Source organism: Ascaphus truei, assembly GCF_040206685.1.
Source record: "Ascaphus truei isolate aAscTru1 chromosome 20 unlocalized genomic scaffold, aAscTru1.hap1 SUPER_20_unloc_1, whole genome shotgun sequence".
NCBI lineage: Eukaryota > Metazoa > Chordata > Amphibia > Anura > Ascaphidae > Ascaphus > Ascaphus truei.
Genome location: NW_027453857.1, coordinates 575,001 through 600,000, shown reverse-complemented (window position 1 = coordinate 600,000; position 25,000 = coordinate 575,001). Strand labels below are relative to the sequence as shown.

At 46.0% G+C, this 25,000-nt stretch overlaps 2 long non-coding RNA genes across 2 annotated transcripts in view; both read left to right on the top strand.

The window, feature by feature from the left end:
• The window catches only part of LOC142474703 (uncharacterized), a 79,279-nt gene that overhangs the window by 701 nt on the left and 53,578 nt on the right, over positions 1–25,000 (top strand). Inside the window, exons 3-6 of the long non-coding RNA XR_012790596.1 lie at positions 460–563; positions 20,764–20,948; positions 21,054–21,101; positions 21,837–21,940. This is a non-coding gene — a long non-coding RNA (uncharacterized LOC142474703). The remainder of the gene's footprint in view (positions 1–459; positions 564–20,763; positions 20,949–21,053; positions 21,102–21,836; positions 21,941–25,000) is intronic.
• LOC142474693 (uncharacterized) overlaps positions 23,108–25,000 on the top strand; it is a 15,915-nt gene continuing 14,022 nt past the window's right edge. Inside the window, exons 1-2 of the long non-coding RNA XR_012790587.1 lie at positions 23,108–23,202; positions 23,724–23,805. This is a non-coding gene — a long non-coding RNA (uncharacterized LOC142474693). The remainder of the gene's footprint in view (positions 23,203–23,723; positions 23,806–25,000) is intronic.

Genomic DNA, 25,000 nt, shown 5'->3' with positions numbered 1-25,000 from the left:
TCTCTGTGTCTCTCTGTGTCTCTGTCTCTCTCTCTGTGTCTCTGTCTCTCTCTGTGTGTCTCTGTTTCTCTCTGTGTGTCTCTGTCAAAAGAACATTTCAGTATTGCCAAAGCGTGAGTAATAGGGGGTGTGGGACAATGATTACACGAATACTAGGGGGTACGGTATAATGGTTATACAGTACATTACTTTTGTCTCTCTCTCTCTCTGTGTCTGTCTCTCTCTCTCTCTGTGTCTCTCTCTCCCTATGTCCCTCTCTCTGTCTCTCTCTCATTCTCTGTCTCTCTCTCATTCTCTGTCTCTCTCTCATTCTCTGTCTCTCTCTCAATCTCTGTCTCTCTCTCATTCTCTGTCTCTCTCTCATTCTCTGTCTCTCTCTCATTCTCTGTCTCTCTCTCTCATCCCTGTATGATAGGTATGTTCCAACTCTATTTTTTGCTCTTCTTTTCCGTTTGAGAGGAGGGAGTCCCTCACCTCTTCAGCCACACACCAGGAACGCTGGATTGCTTTCAGACGCTCGGAGAGGCGGATACAGTCGTGGATTGCAGGCACTGATTTATCTGGTAAGTACCGCAAACATGCTTGAACAAGGGCCGTAGACATTTTATTTGATGGTTTAGATTATCATTGTCTGTGGTTGTTAGTTATTGGTATTAGATTATTTTGATGTTGTTACGGATCAAATACATTTTGAAGTAGTAATCCCCTCCGAACTGGGCATTCCTGGCCAATAATGCCCTGGCTGTAAGAGTTGAAGGGCCCAAGCAAAGCCCCCACCTCTATACACACTAACACTGCAGGGGCATCAGAGTGTCTTGTTGTCATGGCAACGGGGGGTGTCACGTGATGTAATTTGTTTAATAAATTATTTTTTAAGGTGTCCCGGTTTTTCATTTTCGAAATCTGGTCACCCTATTCCTCAAGCAGAAAAAGTGAAGAAACAATTGTAGTTTTGCTAATGGACGTCATTTTGGCATATCATTAGCTTTGAGGATACCCATTAATATGAAGAAAAATAACATCGATTCCCAATGTAGCCCCACTTCCCTGGGCCAATCGCAGATCGGGCCCCCTCCTCTGTACTAGGGTCTGGCTACGTGTCTGAGTGTGGTGTATACCTGCTGGCAACAGGGGGGCCTGAGTCTCCCGCGATGGTATGGGTGATGACAGGATCAGGTTTCTGGGGTGAATGCCTCCGTCTCATCAGAGCAGGATGAAATTTCTCTTCAGAAGGACTTGGAGAGACTGGAAACGTGGGCAGGTAAATGGCAAATGAGGTTTAATACAGATAAATGTAAGGTTATGCATTTGGGATGCAAGAATAAAAAGGCGACTTACAAATTAAATGGAGATATATTGGGGAAATCTTTGATTGAGAAGGATTTAGTAGTGCTTGTAGACACTAGGCTTAGAATAGTGCCCAATGTCATGCAGTAGCTGCAAAGGCAAACAAGATCTTATCTTGCATCAAACGGGCAATGGATGGAAGGGAAGTAGACATAATTATGCCCCTTTACAAAGCATTAGTAAGACCACACCTTGAATATGGAGTACAATTTTGGGAACCAATCCTAAGAAAATACATTATGGAACTAGAGAGAGTGCAGAGAAGAGCCACCAAATTAATAAAGGGGATGGACATTCTAACTTATGAGGAGAGGCTAGCTATATTGGATTTATTTACATTAGAAAAGAGGCGTCTAAGAGGGGATATGATAACTATATACAAATATATTCAGGGACAATACAAGGAGCTTTCAAAAGAACTATTCATCCCACGGGCAGTACAAAGGACTCGGGGCCATCCCTTAAGGTTGGAGGAAAGGATATTTCACCAGCAACAAAGGAAAGGGTTCTTTACAGTAAGGGCAGTTAAAATGTGGAATTCATTACCCATGGAGACTGTGATGGCAGATACAATAGATTTGTTCAAAAAAAGGTTGGACATCTTTTTAGATGGGAAAGGTATACAGGGATATACCAAATAAGTATATATGGGAAGGATGTTGATTCAGGGATTAATCCGATTGCCAATTCTTGGAGTCAGGAAGGAATTAATTTTTCCCCTTAATGGGGTTTTTTGTTTGCCTTCCTCTGGATCAATAAGTAAGTATAGATATTGATATAAAGTATCTGTTGTCTGAATTTAGCATAGGTTGAACTTGATGGACGTACGTCTTTTTTCAACCTCATCTACTATGTAACTATGTAACTATGTATGTAATGGTGCAGCGCCTCCATCTCTGAGCCCCAGGAATACGGGTGGAATCCTTCCAGAGAGTCCCCCCTCCTCGGGGATGAGAGATTCCAGTCTCACACTGTATATCTTTAAAAGCAGCCGCAGCTCTTTATTCACAGCAGCAGAATAGCAGCAACAAGACTGTCAATCAGGTACAGGGTGTCTTCCTCCACACAGGACTGCTCTCCCTCAGGATGGTCTCTGTGTCCATGCCACCACCCCAGGTCAAGGGCACCCAGGGTGGGGCTAGCTCTTCCCTCGCCCCCTAAACAGGGTGAGAGGAATTGGTCCACCTCCCTAACTAAGGTTGCATCAGCTCTACTCAGAGGCTGATGGCTCCCCTTCTCCAACAGCCAATTGATATAGGCTCTCTCTGTCACCCTGGGCCAGCCAGGTGACAGACTCAGCAGACTCTAACTCTGGACTGAACTCTTAACTCTGACACACACTTCTACTAAATAGGAAGTGCACTGCTCTTTATGATATTGGCAGGCACTGCCCCTGTGTCTCTGCCTACCACACAGGGTCAGGTACCAATTTCAGGAATGTCCCGTTATTAGCGTAAACACAACAGAGTTCCATGGATCTAGCATTAAGACTGTAAGCTCTGCAGGCCAGGGATTTCCTTTCCTATTGTCTGATTTGTTTGTTGCACTTATTGTACTATAATTCTCTGTACTGTATTGCCTCTCTTATAAAGCGCTATAAAAATAAATATTTACATACATAATATATCTTAATGCATCTTAAGACACCTTAGAGTTCCCTCTATAAGACACTTTATGGTCCACTCAAGTGAATAGTCTGTAAGTAGGGTGACCATTCGTCCCGGTTTTGCCGGGACAGTCCCGTTTTTTTCTGCCCTGTCCCGATTTTAGCTCTGTCCCGGTTATGTCCCGGTTTTTGTTCCTGGTCCCGGTATTGCGGGGCAGCGGCGGTGAGGAGAATGCGGCGGCCGGTAAGTATTTTCTATGTGTGTGTGTGTGTGTGTGAATGCTGCCGGGGAGACTGAATGAAGGAGAATGCCGGGGGCGGGACTTAGAATGCCTACCAGCCCGCATGGGATTGGATAAATGATGATGCCGGGGGCGGGACTTAGAATGCCGGCCGGCCCGCAGGGGATTGGTTGCAGGCAGGTCAGAGGAAGCCGGGGGCGGGACTTCCGCTTTGTGCAGAGCACACGTGTCTTCCCGCTCCCGGCTCCTCTGTTCGCGGTGAGTGTCCCCTTTCTGTCCCGGGTCCCAGCCAGGGGGGGTAATAGGAGGTGGTAGCGGGGGTGCGCCTACCTTTGTACCACCTTGTACCTTTGCCCCCCGGCGCTCCCACCATTGCCCCCCGGCGCTCCCGCCATTGCCCCATTGGCGCTCCCACCTTTGCCCCCCGGCGCTCCCACCTTTGACCCCCAGCGCTCCCACCTTTGCCCCCCGGCGCTCCCACCTTTGCCCCATCGGCACTCCCACCTTTGCCCCCCGGCGCTCCCACCTTTGCCCCATCGGCACTCCCACCTTTGCCCCCCGGCGCTCCCACCTTTGCCCCCCCCAGCGCTCGCAGCTTTGCCCCCCCGGCGCTACCACCTTTGCCCCCCCGGCGCTCACAGCTTTGTCCCCCAGGCGCTCACAGCTTTGCCCCCACGGTGCTCCCACCTTTGCCCCCCCCGGCGCTCACAGCTTTGTCCCCCGTCGCTCACAGCTTTGCCCCCCGGCGCTCACTTCCCCCCGTCCCGTTGGTGTGGGAGATGGGCTCGGGGGCGGGCAGTGGTTGCTGCGCGGTCGCAGGCGGTGCTGGGGGAGGCGGGGTGTATCTCTGTGTGTGTGTATCAGTGTGTGTGTGTATCAGTGTGTGTGTATCAGTGTGTGTGTGTGTGTGTATCAGTGTGTGTGTGTGTGTGTGTATCAGTGTGTGTGTGTGTGTGTGTGTGTGTGTGTGTATCAGTGTGTGTGTGGGTGTGTGTGTGTGTGAATCAGTGTGTGTGTGTATCTGTGCGTATCTCTGTGTGTTTGTGTATCTGTGTGTATCTGTGTGCGTGTGTATCTGTGTGTATCTGTGTGTTTGTGTGTGTGTGTGTGTGTGTGTGTGTGTGTGTGTGTGTGTGTGTGTGTGTGTATCTGTGTGTGTGTGTGTATCAGTGTGTGTATCAGTGTGTGTGTGTGTGTGTGTGTGGGTGTGTGTATCAGTGTGTGTGTGTGTTTCAGTGTGTGTGTGGGTGTGTGTATCAGTGTGTGTGTGTGTTTCAGTGGGTGTGTGTGTGTATCAGTGTGTGTGTGTGTGTGTGTATCAGTGGGTGTGTGTGTGAATCAGTGTGTGTGTGTGTGTGTGTGGGTGGGAATCAGTGTGTGTGTGTGTGTGTGTGTGTGTGTGTGTGTGTGTGTGTGTGTGTGTGTGTGTGTGTGTGTGTGTATTAGTGGGTGTGTGTGTGTGTATGTGTGTGTGTGTGTGTGTGTGTGTGTGTGTGTGTGTGTATCAGTGGGTGTGTGTGTGTGTATCAGTGGGTGTGTGTGTGTGTATCAATGTGTCTGTATCGGTGTGTGTGTGTGTGTGTGTGTGTGTATCAGTGTGGCTTTTTTGGCGATAAGCTGGTGACAAGTGGCTTATCGCTGCTTACTGCATGAGGGCCTTAGGGAGGATTTGTTCCTTTAAAATACACCTAGTTTGGCATAGGATTTGGATGTCAGGGTATCAATGTGCAACCCAAATGTTAAATGGGAGTTGAATGCCCAGATATTTCAAATAAGTAACAGGGGCTAGGATGGTTTTAGAGCTGGTTTTTATCTGAAGCTCTGTCATTGGCAGCTTTAGCAATTTAGCTCTGGTCCCAAATACCATTGTTACAGTCTTGTCAGTGTTTAAAATCAGTTTGTTTTGGGAAATCCAGTTTCAAGTCTCAAAAAATCAGATTGAAGTATGTGTTCAAGGTCAGAGAGGCGAGGGCTGCGTGCATATAGGATAAGATCTAAGGCCTCTCACAATAACCCGTTAGGAATATTAATTCCTCATCTATCCGACATAAGTATAAAATATACTCTACCAAGACCCCTAATACAGAGTTACCCACCTTATACGGGAGCAGCTGCCAGACGAGTATAGTAAATGTATCTTATTTCTTTTGCCACTGGAGGGCAGCGTGGAGTTACATGGAGTGGCGCCCGTAAGGACGACGTGCCAGTTAGACGGAAGGAGAAGCGCACACACTTTCATGTGAAACGGATATATTTGGGGAGGGATTTAGGAGTCTGAGTGAGAAAATGTATATTTTGTCACAATGGAAAAATGGAAAAATTAACCATTTAAATATGCACAGATTTTATCCCACTTTTGGAAATTAGGGATGTTGCCTAAAAGTTTGAGAATGCATCAAGTGCCACCCCTGGGCTTTTAATGAAGCAGCATTTGTGGGCTAAAGGGAACAGCATTCTGTATAAAGGTATTTTGGACTCGATATAAATAATTGAAGCCAAAAACTAATATTAAGTAAATTGAGAATGGAAAAATCTTCAGCACAAACGTGCAGAATGTGATATTCTGAGAGATCTTACAGATGTTATCAAATCCCACAATGAATATATAGAAAATGTCTGTATAGAACGAGTCAAACAAGAATACGCCAATAAAACGTTTAAAGCTGCAGTTCAGTTTTTTTTTTAAATTTTATTTATTTTTTTACTTCAATAGTTTCATGTGGGCAATCTCTAATTACCTAAAGAACTGTATAGCTGCAGGTCAATTCGTTCTCCATGTATTGATAGGCGAAATTTGGTGACATAATTAGTGAAGGGATCTGTTTTTCTTCTGCTTCTGTCACTCAGTGGAAGCTCATGAATATTCATGAGCACTCCTGCACTGACATGTGCTAGAGGGAGGGCAGGGCTGACAAAGGGGTGTGCCAGGGCTTGTGACAGGACATGAAGGGGCAGTGCCTTAGCAAATGGCTGTTAAAATAGAATACAAGAAAATTGGTCTTTCAAAGTTGTTGTTTTTTAAAAACAGAAAATGCTAAAAGTATTTTTTCTTACTACAGATCTGATTTATTAAAAAAAAACACACACATGCAGGATATTGCCTGAACTGCAGCTTTAATTGGGAGATACAGGGGCCACAATTCAGGTCATTTAGCTGAAAGAAGGGAAGCCAGTCAGCCGGTAGAGCAGGTCAGTCGGTCAGCAAAGGGGTGAAGACCAATGCAGGGTGTATAAAGATCTCACTGATAATTCATGCACAAAGGGCAGTTTGTTGCTATGATCCAGAGGAAGGCGAAACATAACCCCTGCTGTGCAATGGGGATAAAAATTCCTTCCTGACCCCACTAAATGGCGATCGGGTGGTCCCTGGATCACTGCGCAGTGAGATCCGATGGAGCAGCACAGATCAGCGTTGTTATACACAGGGGCACACTCCGTATATAGAGATGCGGGTGATGGGGCCCTTGTGCCCCTGTGTATAACTCACCTGCTCCCCCATCCCCCTGCATATCTATCCCATTCACCCCTTTTCCTCCTGCATACCTCGCAGGGCCAACCGTCCATTAGGCGGTCGCCTAGCGAGCAGAGCTCCTAGGGGCGCATTAATAATCATTATTATTTTTTCCTCTTATCATTTTATTTATTTATTTATTATTTACTTATCTGCGGTCCTGCGGTCAAACCAACTTCTCAGGGCCCCTAGAATACCCCTGTATTTACGCCGTGGCTCCTCTGCTACCTGCTCCTGGCTTCTTCTCCGCCTAAAAAAGGTGATGCAGCAGATCCGTCCACACCTCTCGTATTCTCCTTCGCCATGGCCCACCTCGTCGCCAGACTTGACATCCGCTTCGTCGTCTGCCTCATCGGCCGCCTTGTAGCCCACCTCTTCGCACCACTTGACGCCCGCTTTGTCGTATGCCTCATCGTCCGCCTCGTAGCCCGCCTCGTCGTCTGGTGGCACGAAGGGCTCCACCTTCGTGCGTGTCCTGACCTGCAGGAGACATGAAGTGTTTGTAACCAGGGACAGTGATACTCTGTATCGCAAGAGCTCCTGTGCCACCTATACCCCCCCCCCAATACCACGTTATTCCGCCCTCCACGGGGCAAATACCCGTTATACCCACCTCCCCAGGCCCAGTACCCAGTTATACACCCCTCCCCAGGCCCAATTCCCTGTTATACACCCCTCCCAAGGCCCAGTACCCTGTTAAACACCCCTCTCCAGGCCCAGTACCCTGTTATACACCCCTCCCCAGGCCCAGTACCCTGTTATACGCCCCTCCCCAGGCCCAGTACCCGTTATACCCACCTCACCAGGCCCAGTACCCGTTATACCCACCTCACCAGGCCCAGTACCCATTATATACCCCTCCCTAGAACTCCGTTATACGTCCCTCCCCAGGATCCTTTACACACACTCCTCAGACGCAGGACCCCCTACGGTGGAGGTGTAATGTCACATGGGTAGTGGAAGGTTTCCCAGAGAAGGTGTCCATGTGTCAGAGTTGTTTCATCACCTTGGGTGAGAAGTCTCCCTACTCTCTGCCTTTCCTTTCCCTCTCCTGTCAGTCTCTCTCTCCCCCTTTAATCTTATCTCTTTTATTTATCTCTGTCCCTCCTTATTTTTGTTTCTATGTATTTCTCTCCCCCCCCACCCCCCATGTAAGGCCTGGGACATAGAGGGTTCAGCCGCGCTGAGCCGCGCTCCTGCTCTGCCTCGCCTGCTGAAAATTGTGTTTTTTTCTGTCCTTGCAGGCGAGGCAGTGAGCGCGCTCTGGGGGCAGGGTGGAGGCGGAGCAGTGGCAGAGCGGAGGCGTATCAGGAGGCAGAGCGGGAAGCGGGGCTAGTCCCCGCTCCCATTGGATGGGAGCGGTCACGTGACCGCTTCTTTGCTTCCCCGAGCGGCAAATTTGAAACTTGCCTGTCTCGGCAAAGTTTCTGAGCCTCTGCACGCATGAGCACGCATGCGGAGGGGGAAACTATAGCCGCACTGATGACAGATGCAGGGGGTTTGTGCATCTGCTCAGCGCGGCTCAGCCCACCTCAGCGAGCTTGAACTTACTAATAGGCCCAGGCCTAATAGGGGCACAAACCTCAGATCTAAGTGTGTGGGGTTCTCTGTGTCTGGAGAGACCCCTAAATGTTCTCTCTTTGTTTGGGGAGACCCCTAAATATTCCCCAGTGTAGCTCGTTTCAAAATAACCCAGAAAAGTAGCCTTGAGCCCTCGGTGACCGGGCGCTATGACCAGAGGGACTAGGCTCTCCCTTACCTGTGAGTATGGACTACGTCCCCCCTGGCCTTCCCCCCCCCCCCCCTGGCAGTGACGTGACACAGCCGGGGGAAGGGCCAGGGAGGTTAGAATTAGACAGAGGCGCGGGGTCAGTCTACTCCCTGCCATGGGAGTCCCGCCCACCCTGCCCTTTATTGTGAATACTGGTAAATTTGTTTTTTGTACGTGTTTAAAAGAAAAAAAAGAATAAATTAACAATGAAAATGAATAACAGAAATAAAATAAAAGGTGGCTGGGAGTGGCGAGTGGGCGCGGCTCATTTACACGTGCGTTCCTGGGCCCATTCTCGCCAGACAGGCGGGGCCCGGCTAGGGGGGAGTTACGGGCCATTGGATCGGGTACCTTTGGCCTTTACCCAATGAGCGAGCACTCTGGCAGGGGGTTGGCACTAATTAGGTTAATTGAAGTTTTACTAAAAAGCAGCGGCCGCCAGACCTCGTGTTTGTGGCTATTTATGTATTGGTTATGGTGGGGTTTGGGAAGCCAAGGGAAGGGGGGGAAGGAGAGGGGGTCTCACAGTCTCCGAGGTCAAGTTTCTATTTATCAAAAATACATTGAGTTACCTCTGGTTTCCAGGCATGTCCTGGGGGAGTTATCACAGAGACACAGAAGCGTCGCTGAGTTTGGGTTAGTAACTCCCTTAACCTCTCAGCAGTTGAATTCCCCATTAGGCGCTAACACGTTAAAAACAAGCGTTGCTATTTCTCTGCATGAAGTTGCAGGTAATTGGAAGAGTTACACAGTGACGGCTATTTCATCACTCGAAACGATCTTTTCGGTATTGTTCTCGGTCTTATTTCCAGCTTCACATCGGGTATCCATATCCATTCTTCGCCTCTGATCTGTATGCAGGACAATGCTTTAAAGCTGCAGTTCAGTCAATATCCTGCATGTGTGTTTTTTTTTAATAAATCAGTTCTGTAGTAAGAAAAAATACTTTTAGCATTTTCTGTTTTTAAAAAAAACAACTTTGAAAGACCAATTTTCTTGTATTCTATTTTAACAGCCATTTGCTAAGGCACTGCCCCTTCATGTCCTGTCACAAGCCCTGGCACACCCCTTTGTCAGCCCTGCCCTCCCTCTAGCACATGTCAGTGCAGGAGTGCTCATGAATATTCATGAGCTTCCACTGAGAGACAGAAGGTAATTAGAGATTGCACACATGAAACTATTGAAGTAAAAAAAAAAAAAAAAGACTGAACTACAGCTTTAATAGGGCCTCTTTGGACTTGAATATTTTGGTTATTGAGAAGGTGGGGGAACAACTTAGCCACACAAGGAAGGATATACTCAAAGTGGAAATCCTCATTGAACAGTCTAGCCCTGGTACGGACGTTGTACAATCATTGGATAGTCTGAAGACCAAGCTGGAAAAAAATTAAAAGTGATCTTATTCACTTTAAGAAGTTGAAATTCAAAAAAGCCCATTCCTCAACAGAACGTCAGAGAGGCCAAAGTCCGGCCCCTTTTTTAGGCCAATCCAAGGACAAGGAGAAAGGAAAAGGAAAATTAGACGCGGGGGCCAGGGGAAAGGGAAGATCACCCTATCCCCTACGTACAACGGAGCAGAAATGAGTATGGACACCTTGGTTGTTAATTTGTCTGATTACACTCTTAATCAATGTGAAATGTCTGTCTTAGCTAGGGGGCCCTCATATGTACCTACTACATTGTTTAATGATTTTGATTTGGAGGTTGACCTATTTAAATTCGAACGTGTATTAAACCTTAAATCATTTTTTTCTAACAGGTCTACAGAATCGGTGCATTCCAATATCCAACCAGGGACAGGTAATCCTCCTATGAACAACAAGGGACAGTTAATTTGGCCACTGACCAGCAAGGGACAGATAATTCGGCTTCTTATCAAGGTACCAAAATGTGCAAGCTCAAATCCACTTTTGTCCCGCCATTTAAAAATCAATCAGTCAGCACATATATACGACTGGTTAAGGGGGACATTGCAAGGTACAAAAAAAACAAACATAGGGCTACATACAATATGTCTGTTCAGGAAAAGGAAGCATTAAAAATGTTGACTAATAATAATGAGATTATTATTAAGCGTGCGGACAAGGGGGGTGCCCTAGTAGTGCAGAATTACTCAGATTATAAGGCTGAAACCATCAGACAACTGAGTGACATTAACTGCTACATTAAATTGGATAGGGACCCTACCTTTAACTATGCGAGAGAAATTAAGGAAATTATCCAAATGGGGGTTAATAACCGGTGGATAACAGAGCCTGAATCTGAGTTTCTAACTATGTTGCATCCTAAATGCCCTATTTTCTATACCTTGCCCAAAATACACAAGAATTTAAACAATCCCCCGGGGCGGCCTATTATAGCTGCTATTAATTCATTAAATCAACCCCTTGCAAAATTTGTAGACACATTTCTACAACCTATAGCACAGACAGCCAACTCATACATCAAAGACACGTTTGATTTCCTTGACAAATTAAAAAAACTCACCTGGTGATGGGACTAATCATATTCTGGTTAGTTTAGACGTGTCTAGCCTTTATACAATAATCCCCCATGTTGAAGGTCTTGAGATAATCAAGGCAACCCTCATTCGCCATTATAGTGATACTGTTCCAATTGAATACATTATGCTCATTTTACATTTCATTCTCTATAAAAATTATTTTAGATTTGAGAGTGATTTCTTCCTGCAGATTAAGGGGACAGCAATGGGCAGTAATATGGCCCCTGCTTACGCCAACATATACATGACACATTTTGAAGAGCAGTACATCTACAAATCAGACTTTTTAGTGCATATTAAAAGCTATAACAGATATATTGATGATGTTTTTCATATGGACAGGTACGGAGGATCAGCTGTTATCTTTTTTTGAGTATCTTTATGGTCTCCATTCACCGGTCCTCCTCACTAATACATGGAGTACACAGCAACTCTCATTTTTAGATGTCCTCATTACACAGACTAATGGGGAGTTACATACTGATCTTTTTAGAAAGGATACAGACAGAAATGCAATTTTAAGGGCAGATAGCCATCATCCTCCTTCTCTTATTGATGCATTACCTTTTTCACAGAAAGTCCAGGTCTGCAAAATCACGAGAAGGAAGGATCATATTGAACCAGCTATTGGAGAACTACGTGGTAGATTCCTGGCTAGGGGATATCTTCCTGCGTATATCCTCCTGCTGTGTTAGACCGGACACTGGATAAAGAGGTAAGTGCTACCAAAAATAAGAAGGAGGACGGGCTTGTATTTACCACTATATACAGTCAAGCTGGTGGTTTTATTAAATCTACCATTCTTAAACACTGGCATATTCTGCAAAATGATGATATATTATCTGAAAGTTGCTGTGTACCACCAATGGTGGCATTCAAAAGAGGGAGAAATCTGGCGGATAGCCTGATACATGCAGATAATGAGGGTAACTACAGAACTCCTCATTTTCTGGAGGGTGGCAGACCGGGTAACTTTAGATGCATGAGCTGCTCGGTCTGTAACAGTCTGACTACCGGTAGTCAATTCAGTCACCCCCAAAGCGGGAGGATCATAAAAATCAAAAATAGAATCACATGTAGATCTGAATATGTAGTGTACGTAATAAAGTGTCCATGTGGTCTTCTTTATGTGGGTAAGACCATAAGAATGTTAAAAACAAGGTTCATTGAACATAAAAGTGTAATTCCAAAAGGTACGGATCCCTCTATTCTTGTGCAACACTGTGTGGAACACAATCATAATGTTGCCTCTTTACGCATCATGGGTATTGAGACAGTAGCACCTAAACAAGGCACTCCAGATAGGGAGACTTTCTTATTGAGACGTGAAGCATTCTGGATACATGCTTTAAATACCAGCAACGGTATGGGTCTTAATGAGCAACAGAATTTAAAATGCTTCCTTAATAGAAGGTAATTTTTTGTCTTTCTACAGGCATATTTGATCTTGCACCATCCATGGACTCTGCACTTACCAATTGGGAAGATTATCCTTTTTGTGTGTTTTTTTTCCCTTCTTTTTTCCCCTCCCTCCCTCCCCATTCCCCTCCCCCCCCTCCCTCCCCCCCTCCCTCCCCCTTCCCCTCCCTCCCCCTTCCCCTCCCCCTTCCCCTCCCTCCCCCTTCCCCTCCCTCCCCCTTCCCCTCCCTCCCTCCCCCTTCTCCTCCCTCCCTCCCCCTTCCCCTCCCTCCCTCCCCCTTCTCCTCCCTCCCTCCCCCTTCCCCTCCCTCCCTCCCCCTTCCCCATCCTCCCCCCCCCTCCCCCCCCTGGTTGTGTGTACCCATTTCTGACCTAGGTATACACACTAGTATAGTCTAAATACTGATGTACTGCATATTCTTATGTGGCATTTCACTGTAACTTTGCAGGATTATACTGATGTCATCAGCAGTATACAGTCACATGTTTTTAATAGTATATTGGTGTATTAGTTTTGTGCACATATGCTTTATTAATATTTTGGTGTGTGGTTTATTTACACTTTCAGGGTGATTTATAGGTGTCTCACTCCTCCCTGCTCTGACACTGATCCCATGGCGACGGATACATCTTTGTCCAGCCCTGTGAGTACAGTCTTGATTGGTGCATACCCGCCCCCCCCTTACCCCCCCTGACTGCCGGGTCACGCTGACGTCATCATGGGGGAGTGCTCAGTCTGGGGAGAGGTGTGGCTGTGGCTGCAGTCCTCCAAGACAGCTCTATGCTGTATTGCCAGGGATTTAGACCTAGACGTCTGACGTCACTAGGGGGCGCCATATGGTAGCTCTGACATCATCAGGTGGGCGTCAACATCCTGGTTATGTGGCAGAGCGGGGAGGGGTGAGTATCAGGGGGGTGGTATATATTGTGACTGTTTCTTGTGTTTGTAGCCTTCACCTTGACTGCCGAAACGTTGGACTTTATGGCATATTAAACCTCCTTTGAGTAAGACCGTGTGCCTGCTTCTTCTTCTTTGTCCGGCTACAGGAAGGGTCAGGAGACAGGGAGGACAGAGGCAGGAGAACCCCATCTGGCTCCGGCCTTGCCTGTCCCTACGAATACAAACATACAACCCCTAACTGAATAACATAGCCCTAATCCCATGTAATAATCCTGGGTGTAAACAAAATAATGGTTTTATGAATATTGTAATGGTTTATTAGGGACCTAGGAGGTGGCCAGTGGGGCTGTTATGTGTATTTTTGTTTATTGTGGGTAGCGGGGGTGGGTGAACGGGGTATTGGCCCCAAGAATGGGTGTTTAGGCCTACCGGGTGGGGGGGTAGCGGGAGGGGTTGACCCCTTTATTACCTTAGCGGTATTAACTGCTAAGTTAAAGAAGAGGTTAAGTCATCCCGCAACCCCCTGGCAAGGCCTAAACACCCACCCAGGGCCAAATACCACCTTCACTCACCCCCTCTACCCGCAATAATCCTGGCACGGATATATAACCCCGTCATTGCCTTGGCGGTAATGAAGTTGCCTGTAAATGCATTTTTTATGCATCGGATTCATGCCGGGGGTCTCTGGTGCTGATATTAATGGATATCAGCTCTGGGACACATGCATTTTATTTTCATCGCAGCTTCACCCCACCTTCTTGCCAACTTTTGTGGCTGGACAATTTGGAGAAGAAACAGCAATTTTATAGTGGCGATCAGCTGCAATAAGCTGATCAGGGCTTATAGAATTGAGCGTGTTTGAAAAACTGGCGATCAGTGCCGAAAAGTGGCTTATCACCGCGCGTCTGCCGATTTTATTTATTTATTTATTTTCCGGCAAAAAAACCCCGGTTATTTTTGCTCTAATCGCCAGCTTCTCTGGGCTTACTGAATCGCTGTAGGCGATTACTGCATGAGGGCCTTAGGGAGGATTTGTTCCTGTAAAGTATACCTAGTTTGGCATAGGATTTGGATGTCAGGGTATCAATGTGCAACCCAAATGTTAAATGGGAGTTGAATGCCCAGATATTTCAAACAAGTAACAGGGACTAGGATGGTTTTAGAGCTGGTTTTTATCTGAAGCTCTGTCATTGGCAGCTTTAGCAATTTAGCTCTGGTCCCAAATACCATTATTACAGTCTTGTCAGTGTTTAAAATCAGTTTGTTTTAAAAAATCCAGTTTCAAGTCTCAAAAAATCAGATTGAAGTATGTGTTCAAGGTCAGAGAGGCGAGGGCTGCGTGCATATAGGATAAGATCTAAGGCCTCTCACAACAACCCGTTAGGAATATTAATTCCTCATCTATTCAACATAAGTATAAAATATACTCTACCAAGACCCCTAATACAGAGTTACCCACCTTATACGGGAGCAGCTGCCAGACGAGTATAGTAAATGTATCTTATTTCTTTTACCACTGGAGGGCAGCGTGGAGTTACACGGAGTGGTGCCCGTAAGGACGACGTGCCAGTTAGGCGGAAGGAGAAGCGCACACACTTTTATGTGAAACGGATATATTTGGGGAGGGATTTAGTAGTCTGAGTAAGAAAATTAACCATTTAAATATGCACAGATTTAATCCCACTTTTGGAAATTAGGGATGTTGCCTAAAAGTTTGAGAATGCATAAAGTGCCACCCATGGGCTTTAATGAAGCAGCATTTGTGGGCTAAAGGGAACAGCATTCTGTAAAAAGGTATTTTGGACTCGATATAAATAATTGATGCGAAAAACTAATATTAAGTAAATTGAGAATGGAAAAAACTTCAGCACAAACGTACAGAATGTGATATTTTGAGAGATCTTACAGATGTTATCAAATCCCACAGTGAATATATAGAAAATGTCTGTATAGAATGAGTCAAACAAGAATATGCCAATAAAACGTTTAATTGGGAGATACAGGGGCCACAATTCAGGTCATTTAGCTGAAAGAAGGGAAGCCGGTCAACCAGTAGAGCAGGTCAGCCGGTCAGCTGTTAGAGCAGGTCAGCCGGTAGAGCAGGTCAGCCGGTAGAGCAGGTCAGCCGGTCAGCTCTGAGATCAGCATTACTTATATCCCCTAAACGTTGTCCCCTGCATGTAATGCTGCAGAACAGCCTACACTGCATATACTGTACATGAGATACTTAACCCTTTCTTTTCGCTCGACTCTAATCTGAATGATTTGCTAATTGGTTTGTAATTAGAGAGATATTTGTAGCAGAATCCCATGTATGTTATTTTTACCTTTTTAGATACCGTTTGTGTAATAAAAGATATGAGATCAGAGGGGCTTCCTGTTTGCACTCGTGTTTTGGCAGAAGTGTACTGTATATGTGACCCTATAAATCTCCCTTACACCCGGGCTTGGCAGCGTGACACTAGTGCAGCGTCCTGGGGAAGAATCACTGAGCTGTTAGCAATAGATACAATGGATAGAAAAGACACTACACATAGGTTTGATTAAAGAGAGTAATTTATTTATATAATTAATCTTTTTGCTGGGAGGGGCCTGCAGCACATTGCAGTGCGATATAGTAACACGCAGAGCAATGCACTGCAGGCCCCTCCGGCAGCAAAGGGGTGAAGACCAATGCAGGGTGTATAAAGATCTCACTGATAATTCATGCACAAAGGGCAGTTTGTTGCTGTGATCCAGAGGAAGGCGAAACATAACCCCTGCTGTGCAATGGGGGAAAAAATTCCTTCCTGACCCCATTAAATGGCGATCGGGTGGTCCCTGGATCACTGCGCAGTGAGATCAGATGGAGCAGCACAGATCAGCGTTGTTATACACAGGGGCACACTCAGTATATAGAGATGCGGGTGACGGGGCCCTTGTGCCCCTGTGTATAACTCACCTGCTCCCCCATCCCCCTGCATATCTATCCCATTCACCCCTTTTCCTCCCGCATACCTCGCAGGGCTGGCCGGCCATTAGGCGGTCGCCTAGCACGCAGAGGTCCTAGGGGCGCATTAATAATCATTATTATTTTTTCCTCTTATTATTTTATTTATTTATCTTTTTTTTAAAATTATTATTCTTTTTTTTATCCGGTATTTTGGCGCCCTTTTATTTATTTTTTGCGTCGCGCTGGGGTGCGGTCGCACCCCCTGCAGCCCCGATAGCTACGCCACTGTTTATTTTATTATTTTATTTATCTTATTATTTTTTATACAACTGGGGCACAAATTTTAAGTTTCGCCTCGGGCGCATGAAACCCGTGCTCCGGCCCTGCTCCTTGTTCTCTCTCACTATCCCAATCTCAATATCCCTATCTCCCTCTAGTACCTGCCCCTCCCGCAGCCTTCCTGATCTTATCTGCCTCTCCTGCGGTCAAACCAACTTCTCAGGGCCCCTAGAATACCCCTGTATCTACGCCCTGGCTCCTCTGCTACCTGCTCCTGGCTTCTTCTCCGCCTAAAAAAGGTGAAGCAGCAGATCTGTCCGCACCTCTCGTATTCTCCTACCTGCTCCTGGGGTCTTCTCCTCCGCCTAAAAAAGGTGAAGCAGCAGATCCGGCCACACCTGTCGTATGCTCCTTGGTCATCGTACACCACGTCTGCGTCATCGGCCGCCTTGTAGCCCACCTCATTGTTCCACTTGACGCCCGCTTTGTCGTATGCCTCGTCGTCCGCCTCGTAGCCCGCCTCGTCGTCTGGTGGCACAAAGGGCACCACCTTCGTGCGTGTCCTGATCTGCAGGAGACATGAAGTGTTTGTAACCAGGGACAGTGATATTCTGTATCGCAAGAGCTCCTGTGCCACTTATACCCCATCCCCAATACTACGTTATACCGCCCTCCACAGGGCAAATACCCGTTATACCCACCTCCCCAGGCCCAGTACCCAGTTATACAACCCTCCCGAGGCCCAGTACCCTGTTATACGCCCCTCCCCAGGCCCGGTACTCGTTATACCCACCTCACCAGGCCCAGTACCCGTTATACCCACCTCACCAGGCCCAGTACCCATTATATACCCCTCCCCAGAAGGTCATATTTCTATTTATCAAAAATACATTGAGTTACCTCTGGTTTTCAGGCATGTCCTGGGGGAGTTATCACAGAGACACAGAAACGTCGCTGAGTTTGGGTGAGTAACTCCCTTAACCTCTCAGCAGTTGAATTCCCCATTAGGCGCTTAGCACGTTAAAAACAAGCGTTGCTATTTCTCTGCATGAAGTTGCAGGTAATTGGAAGAGTTACACAGTGACGGCTATTTCATTACTCACCTTCTTCCCCCAAAACGGTCTTTTCTGTCTTATTTCCGGCTTCACATCGGATATCCATATCCATTCTTGGCCTCTGATCTGTATGCAGGACAATGCTTTAAGACAGGGTTGCACAACCTTTTCCCCCTGCTCCCCCCTCCACCTTCCCCACCTTGTCTCCGACGTTCTGATGTAGCGACGTCATGTGATATCACGTTGCTATGGCAATGCCACATCATGTGACGCCACGTTGCTGTCGCCAGAAGCCGCCGGAGACAAGGAAAGGGAACTTACAGAGGCCTTGCGCGCGATCTCCGTCATTTAATTTAAATGCTGTGGGTTAGAGCGAGGGGCCTCTGTAAGCGCCGAGCCCCTCCTCCCAAGAAAATGTCGTGCCCCTTGATTTGCGCACCCCTGCTTTAAGAGATATTCTGGGACCCTCCAACTCCTCCATCGGACCCTTCCTCATATTGACTGACCTTGCAGTGCTCTGCACTGACTTGCACTGACCTGCTATGGTGCCTCTCAAAATACCATGCTAACTCATTCTGAACATACATGTGTCCTTTCTACATGTTACTCAGCTTGTATGGGCCACAGACAGCTTTCCCGGGGTCCAGGACTAGTTTCCACCGGAGACACTCACCCATGGGTCGGCGACTTTGCGAGAACCCACCCCCCCAACCTGTTTTCTCTTGCACTGCCATAGACAACAACATTTCAGCCTGCTAGTCTTTCTCAGGTAAAGTGGCTAAACCCACTAAATCCAGCAAAGAAAGGCCAGCAGCCGAAACTTTGTAGTCTGTGGCACAATAAATTATCTTTTTTTATTCAAATCCGTGTGCCCTTTCCCATCAATCATATTGTATCCATTGGACGAAATGCCGGTCTTCCCTGAGACTAAGGGGCACCGGTAAAAGTATCACTTACTTATTGTTTTTTTTTGGTGTGCAGCAAATCCCCATCATTTTTGCGTTCTCTTGCTCTGCCCCAATCTGACACACCACCTTGCTCTCTCACCCCCCTCTTAGACTCCCCCGTCACCCTTTCCTTCCTCAAAGGTTGTCCTTTAATCAGATCTTACCCAAATTGTCTCCATCTCCCTTGGAAATGTTCTGTCTTTAAGCTGTACGGCTCCTCTTGATCCGAACTTTCTTAGCTGACCCCTTTAGGTTTCGGCTCCGAGGGTCTAAAAAATAAGCGACTCCGAAAAGATGTGAAATATGCGCACGGGTCCTAATGGGGCACTGAGGGGGAGACTTAAATACTAGTAAATATAATCTACTGTGCTAACAAATATAATCTATTAACTAACAAATATAATTTATTAAACTAACAAATATAACTTATTAAACTAAGAAATATAACTTATTAAACTAAGAAATATAACTTATTAAACTAAGAAATATAATTTATTAAACTAAGAAATATAACTTATTAAACTAAGAAATATAATTTATTAAACTAAGAAATATAACTTATTAAACTAAGAAATATAACTTATTAAACTTAGAAATATAATCTATTAAACTAAATAAATATCTATTCAACTAAATAAATATAATCTATTTAAAAACAATACAATAAAAAGCTGGAGAAATGATACGTCAACCAAGCCACAGATGTGATGCCAATGAGCGTTGAACTCCTTGCAGATCCACCGTCCGCTGGTTGTGGCAGAAAGTGGTGACATACAGTAGAACAGAGTGGTTGAGCTGTAACCACGGCAGTCAGGTCAGAAATCAACACAATATTTTTTGAAATTTAGAATGAGAATGTTCTGTATGTCACATTCTGGGCTCAGACTCTGAGCCCTGTCACATGTTAGCAGCTTGTGATAATAGAAAGTATCCATATACTGGGATGTGATAAGAAACATGAAGGTCATTTTATACTGGTCCCATAACCTGCTTTATATGAAGTATCATTTTACACTAATTAGTAGAGATGTTACATTTTGAAAAATAGCACTTCTGGCAACATTGTTCATTTTCTCTACAAATGATAAATGAAAAAGTTGGATAAAACGTTATATATGTGTGTGTGCGCGCGCAATATATATATATAGAGGTATCAGTACTGTGTTAGCCGAGCTTCAATAATCAAAAAATAAATAGATGATACCGTTCTGTGGCTAACGAAATGCTTTTATTTGTGCGAGCTTTCGAGATACACTGATCTCTTCTTCCGGCGATGTTACAATGAATGAAGCAAGCAAAAGGTATACTTAAAAACAGTGTCTCTTGGAATGTTATCTGTGCTGGTCCTTCCCCCGGTGTGGATGTGTTTTATGCCTAGAGGTGTCAAAAGGTTCCTGAAAGCAAGTGATGAAAGAGTGTGTATGTGTATCAGTGTGAATGAAAATGAATGGAGAGCCCACAGTATATACAGTGCTTTACAAAAGGTGTGTGTGGAGTGGGAGTGGATATAAATGGTGTGGGTGGGTGTGGAAATTTGAGAGTTTGTAGCACAACTAAAAGTGTGTGTGGATACTTTGTGGTCCCTATTGGTGTATAGGGATGGAAAAACAGTATTTGTATGTGTAAGAGACAGCTGTGTGTGCATACATATAGCACAGTATGTTAAATTACGCCGCGGGGTCATGTGACGTCACCCTCGTCAAATGCCGCTGCAGGTCACGTGACACCGCATCAAGGTAAGGGGGGGGGCACGAGCACCAGCAGAGGGAAGGCAGGGGGGCGAGCTGCAAAAGTTTGTGCTCCCATGGTATAACCAATAAATAATATAGCTGATATAGCAATTTGGTTGTGGCTAGAGAGAGATTATAATGGCAGTGAGAATTAGTGGTCAGAATTAATAACAGTGCAATTACTAAAAAGTAGCTGTAATAAAATAATAATAAACACTATGCCTAAACACAATAAAGTCCAGAAACATAGCTCTAATAGCTATGTTATAACTCAATTATAAAAGGATCCAATTCGGGCGTCCTCTGGAGCCCTGGCAGCTCTCTTCAGGGAAACAACCACCTTCTCGATAGATATCTAAACAAAAAAAAGAAGAGAAAGCGCCCGCTCCATGTGTAAATTCGGTTTAACAATTTCATTTCCTGGACAAGATAAAAATAACAAACTCACAAACGCCCGTTTGGTAAAAGCATTGTGTGAGACAGGCTCGGGCTCCGTGGTAATCCGGTGGTCAATCCGCAGCTCCAGACTTTGGACGATGACCGGGAAACTCGATAGGCTGCGCCCCTCGCAGTGTGGTCCTCCAGCAATCTGTGGTATGTTGTGGTTCCACTGTAAATCCGGTGTCTCGTCTTGGTCGCGTACCAACTTCCCTTCCGGCGTCAGGACGTATAGTGTGGCAATAGCAACGAGAAGAAAGTACTGAGGTGGGGTTGGATCCCCCTCGGTTATTTCTTGTTTTATTAATAAATAATTTACTATATTTTAATCTCTGGTGCGCATTGTGTGCATTTTTCTTTTTGTCTGCACAGTGCTTCAGATGCTGCATCTGAAAAAATGCCGGTGGATCGGGATGTGAGGTAGGGAAGTGAAGTCCGCGCCGGAACGTTATTGCCACGCCTCCAAATATTTATTGCCACGCCCCCAATCGCACCCGCTGCATACCCTGCAAAGTCATAAAAAAGCTCAGGCTTCAGCAAGTGTATTGCAGCGTGTGTGCCTTCCCTCCGTCTGAAATACTATAGACGCAGCCTTATCGACGCTTACTAAATAGGCCCGTATCTCTCTCTCTCTCTCTCTCTCTCTCTCTGTGTGTCTGTCTCTCTCTGTGTGTGTCTCTCTATCTCTGTCTCTCTCTGTGTCTCTGTGTGTGTCTCTGTGTCTCTCAAATCAAATCAGCTTGATTGGCATGTCAAAAGAACATTTCAGTATTGCCAAAGCGTGAGTAATAGGGGGTGTGGGACAATGATTACACGAATACTAGGGGGTACGGTATAATGGTTATACAGTACATTACTTTTGTCTCTCTCTCTGTGTCTGTCTCTCTCTCTCTGTGTCTCTCTCTCCCTATGTCCCTCTCTCTGTCTCTCTCTCATTCTCTGTCTCTCTCTCATTCTCTGTCTCTCTCTCATTCTCTGTCTCTCTCTCATTCTCTGTCTCTCTCTCATTCTCTGTCTCTCTCTCATTCTCTGTCTCTCTCTCATTCTCTGTCTCTCTCTCATTCTCTGTCTCTCTCTCATTCTCTGTCTCTCTCTCTCATCCCTGTATGATAGGTATGTTCCAACTCTATTTTTTGCTCTTCTTTTCCGTTTGAGGAGGGAGTCCCTCACCTCTTCAGCCACACACCAGGAATGCTGGATTGCTTTCAGACGCTCGGAGAGGCGGATACAGTCGTGGATTGCAGGCACTGATTTATCTGGTAAGTACCGCAAACATGCTTGAACAAGGGCCGTAGACATTTTATTTGATGGTTTAGATCAGGCATGTCAAACATGCGGCCCGCCAAGGATATTTTTGCGGCCCGCTCACCGCGGGAGAAGTGAGCTCGGGTGTGGGGGAAGCGAGTAGCACGGGCAGAAGTAAAATCTGTCCTGCAGGGGCTGGAGGCGTACGGTGGCCGAGTGCAGTCAATCTGCACTCGTGCCGTGTGTGGGAGGACACGTGGGCGGAGTCAAAACCCCGGCGGAGAGACTGCATTCTCCTTGAAGCCTGGTAAGTGAGAGCGTGTGTGGGAGGACACGGGGGCGGAGTCAAAACCCCGGAGTCTCTCCTTGAAGTGTGTGTGTGTGTGTGTGTGTGTGTGTGTGTGTGTGTGTGTGTGAAAATGAATCTTGTCTCAATCACTGGCTTTAAGAATAAACTAGGTAGCTACTGTATGCATTCACATGTCACTTTTAGATAGAATGAGTTCCTTTCCATGCCCCTATTAATCGCTGTGTCCAATGGCCAGGTTCTCAGCCTTTTAGCTTTAAGGAAGGCACCTATGAGAATTTAAATCAGACACATACAAGGTAACAACGGACAGAGAAAGCTTCATTGGAATTCAACGAGGCAGCAGAGGGGGGATGGTGCTTCATTGCAAACATAACGAGGACGCTGGGAGCCATGTATCAGCTTTGATTCTCTGCATCCAGCATGCATGGAGCTCAGCCTTAGATCCCTGTTTGCACCTGTAACTGCTATCATGTATGTTAGCATCCCTCTCAAGACACGTGAAATAAATACCTTGCATGAAAAGGTATCATTATAAAACGGGCTCTAAATTATAGCAGGGGGGGGGGGTGCCTGGGGGAGGGTGGGTAGGGCCTGGGTGCTTGGGGGAGGGTGGGAAGTGCCTGGGGTGCAGGGCCTGGGGTATGGTGGGCTGAGGTGGGCAGGGCCTGGAGGAGGGTGGGCAGGGTCAAGGGGAGCAGAGGAGCACATGGTGACCTCTCAATAACGGAGCAGGAGATTGGATGTTTCCGCAGGGGGAGGTGATTTGATTATGAAGCTGCAACAGGACCGCAGGGGATTGGACGATGTCTTGGGGGGGGGGGGGGGGGGCTGGGGAGAGTGAAGTTATGTCACTGATGCCAGTGTCATGACATTCACTGCCACGCGGAGGACAGGAGAAGAGCAAGGTGTCAGAGCTGCTGCACGTTAAATCCCCCTCCTAGGAGCAGAGACGATCTAATAATAACTGTAAGTAGCAACATACCTGTATTTTTTTTTTAATATAAATACAACCCTATTTGATATTTACCCTATTTATTTTGCAAATTGTAATACACAAAGTCAGGTCAGAATGTTCAATTTAAAAAAAGTCTTAATTGTAATTAATGCCTTAATTTTTTTATTTAATGTCAATTAATTATTTATTTCATTTTAATTAATGTCAATTATTTCATTGTAATGCTCATTTTTTATTAATTGAAATTTTTTAATTTTAATGTCTTCATTAGTTAAGTAATTTGAATTAATGTATTAATTTTTTATTAAGTACAGTAGAGATTATAAAGTAGATTTCAGGCTGCGAAGTCGTATGTTTGATTAATTTCTGATACTGAAATCCCTTTTTACTTAATAGAATTTATGTTGAAGTTAAACTGTATAAAAGGCATCCTTTATGATTTATTTTTCTTATGCTGCTGTCTAGATATATAAATGTATTGCATTAAAATGCTCCTTTCCAATAAATATTTTTGCACCCTTTTTTTATGCAGCGCGGGCACTCACAGCGGCCGTTGTGGTGTCTTGCACGAGGCAGACTTTTTACATCAGACTACCAGTCCACACAGACCTCGGGTAAGTCCAGAAAATAATAAAAATAATTAAAAAAAAGTTGGGTTTCCTTTTTTTATTAAACGGTTTAACAGACTCAGGCACGGTCACTCAGGCACTGTTACTCAGTCACTGTCACACAGTCACCCATACTCAGTCAGTGTCAGTCACTCACTTCACTCACGTCACAGTCACTCACGTCACAGTCACTCACTCACGTCACTCACTCACGTCACACTCACTCACGCCAGTCACTCACTCACGTCACAGTCACTCACGTCACAGCTCACTCATATGCTTATATATATGTTGTGGTTATTTTGGGGATTCAATAGGAGCTTGTTAGGTGTCCAGTTTGTTTTTATTATATTCTGTACTTTTCGAAATAAACATACGTTTCGATGAAAATTTAAGTTTTTGTTTTTTGAAAGTAAAACAGACTGTGTGTGTGGAGGGGGGGAGAGTGTGTGTGTGGGCGGGGGGGGGAGAGTGTGTGTGTGGGCGGGGGGGGAGAGTGTGTATCAGTGGCTGTGTGTGTGTGCAGGCCACCAGTGACTGTGTGGGTTTCTGTGCGTGGTCAGTGTCTTTGTTGGTCTGTCTGTGTGAGTGTCTGTACTGTAGGTCGGTGGCTGTGTGCATCTGTGCAGGACAGAGAGAGAATGGGGGGGGAGAATGGAGGGGGGGGAGAATGGAGGGGGGAGAGGGAGAAGAGGGGATTGAGAGAAGGGGGTGGGTAGGGGGGTGTCCCTCTCTCTCTCTCTGTCCCTCTCTGTGTCTCTCTCTCTGTGTCTGTGTCTCTCTCTCTGTGTCTCTCTCTGTCTCTGTGCCTCTCTCTGTCTCTGTGTCTCTGTGTCTCTCTCTCTCTGTGTGTGTCTGTGTCTCCCTCTCTGTGTCTGTGTCTCTCCCTCTCTCTCTCTGTGTGTCTCTCTGTGTCTCTCTCTGTCTCTCTCTGTCTCTCTCTGTCTCTCTCTGTCTCTCTCTGTCTCTCTCTGTGTCTCTCTGTGTCTCTCTGTGTCTCTCTGTGTCTCTCTGTGTCTCTCTGTGTCTCTCTGTGTCTCTCTGTGTCTGTGTCTTTGTCTCTCTCTCTCTCTGTGTGTCTCTCTCTCTCTCTCTGTGTCTCTGTGTCTCTCTGTCTCTCTCTCTCTGTGTCTCTGTGTCTCTCTGTGTTTCTGTGTCTCTCTCTGTGTTTCTGTCTGTCTCTCTCTCTCTCTCTCTCTCT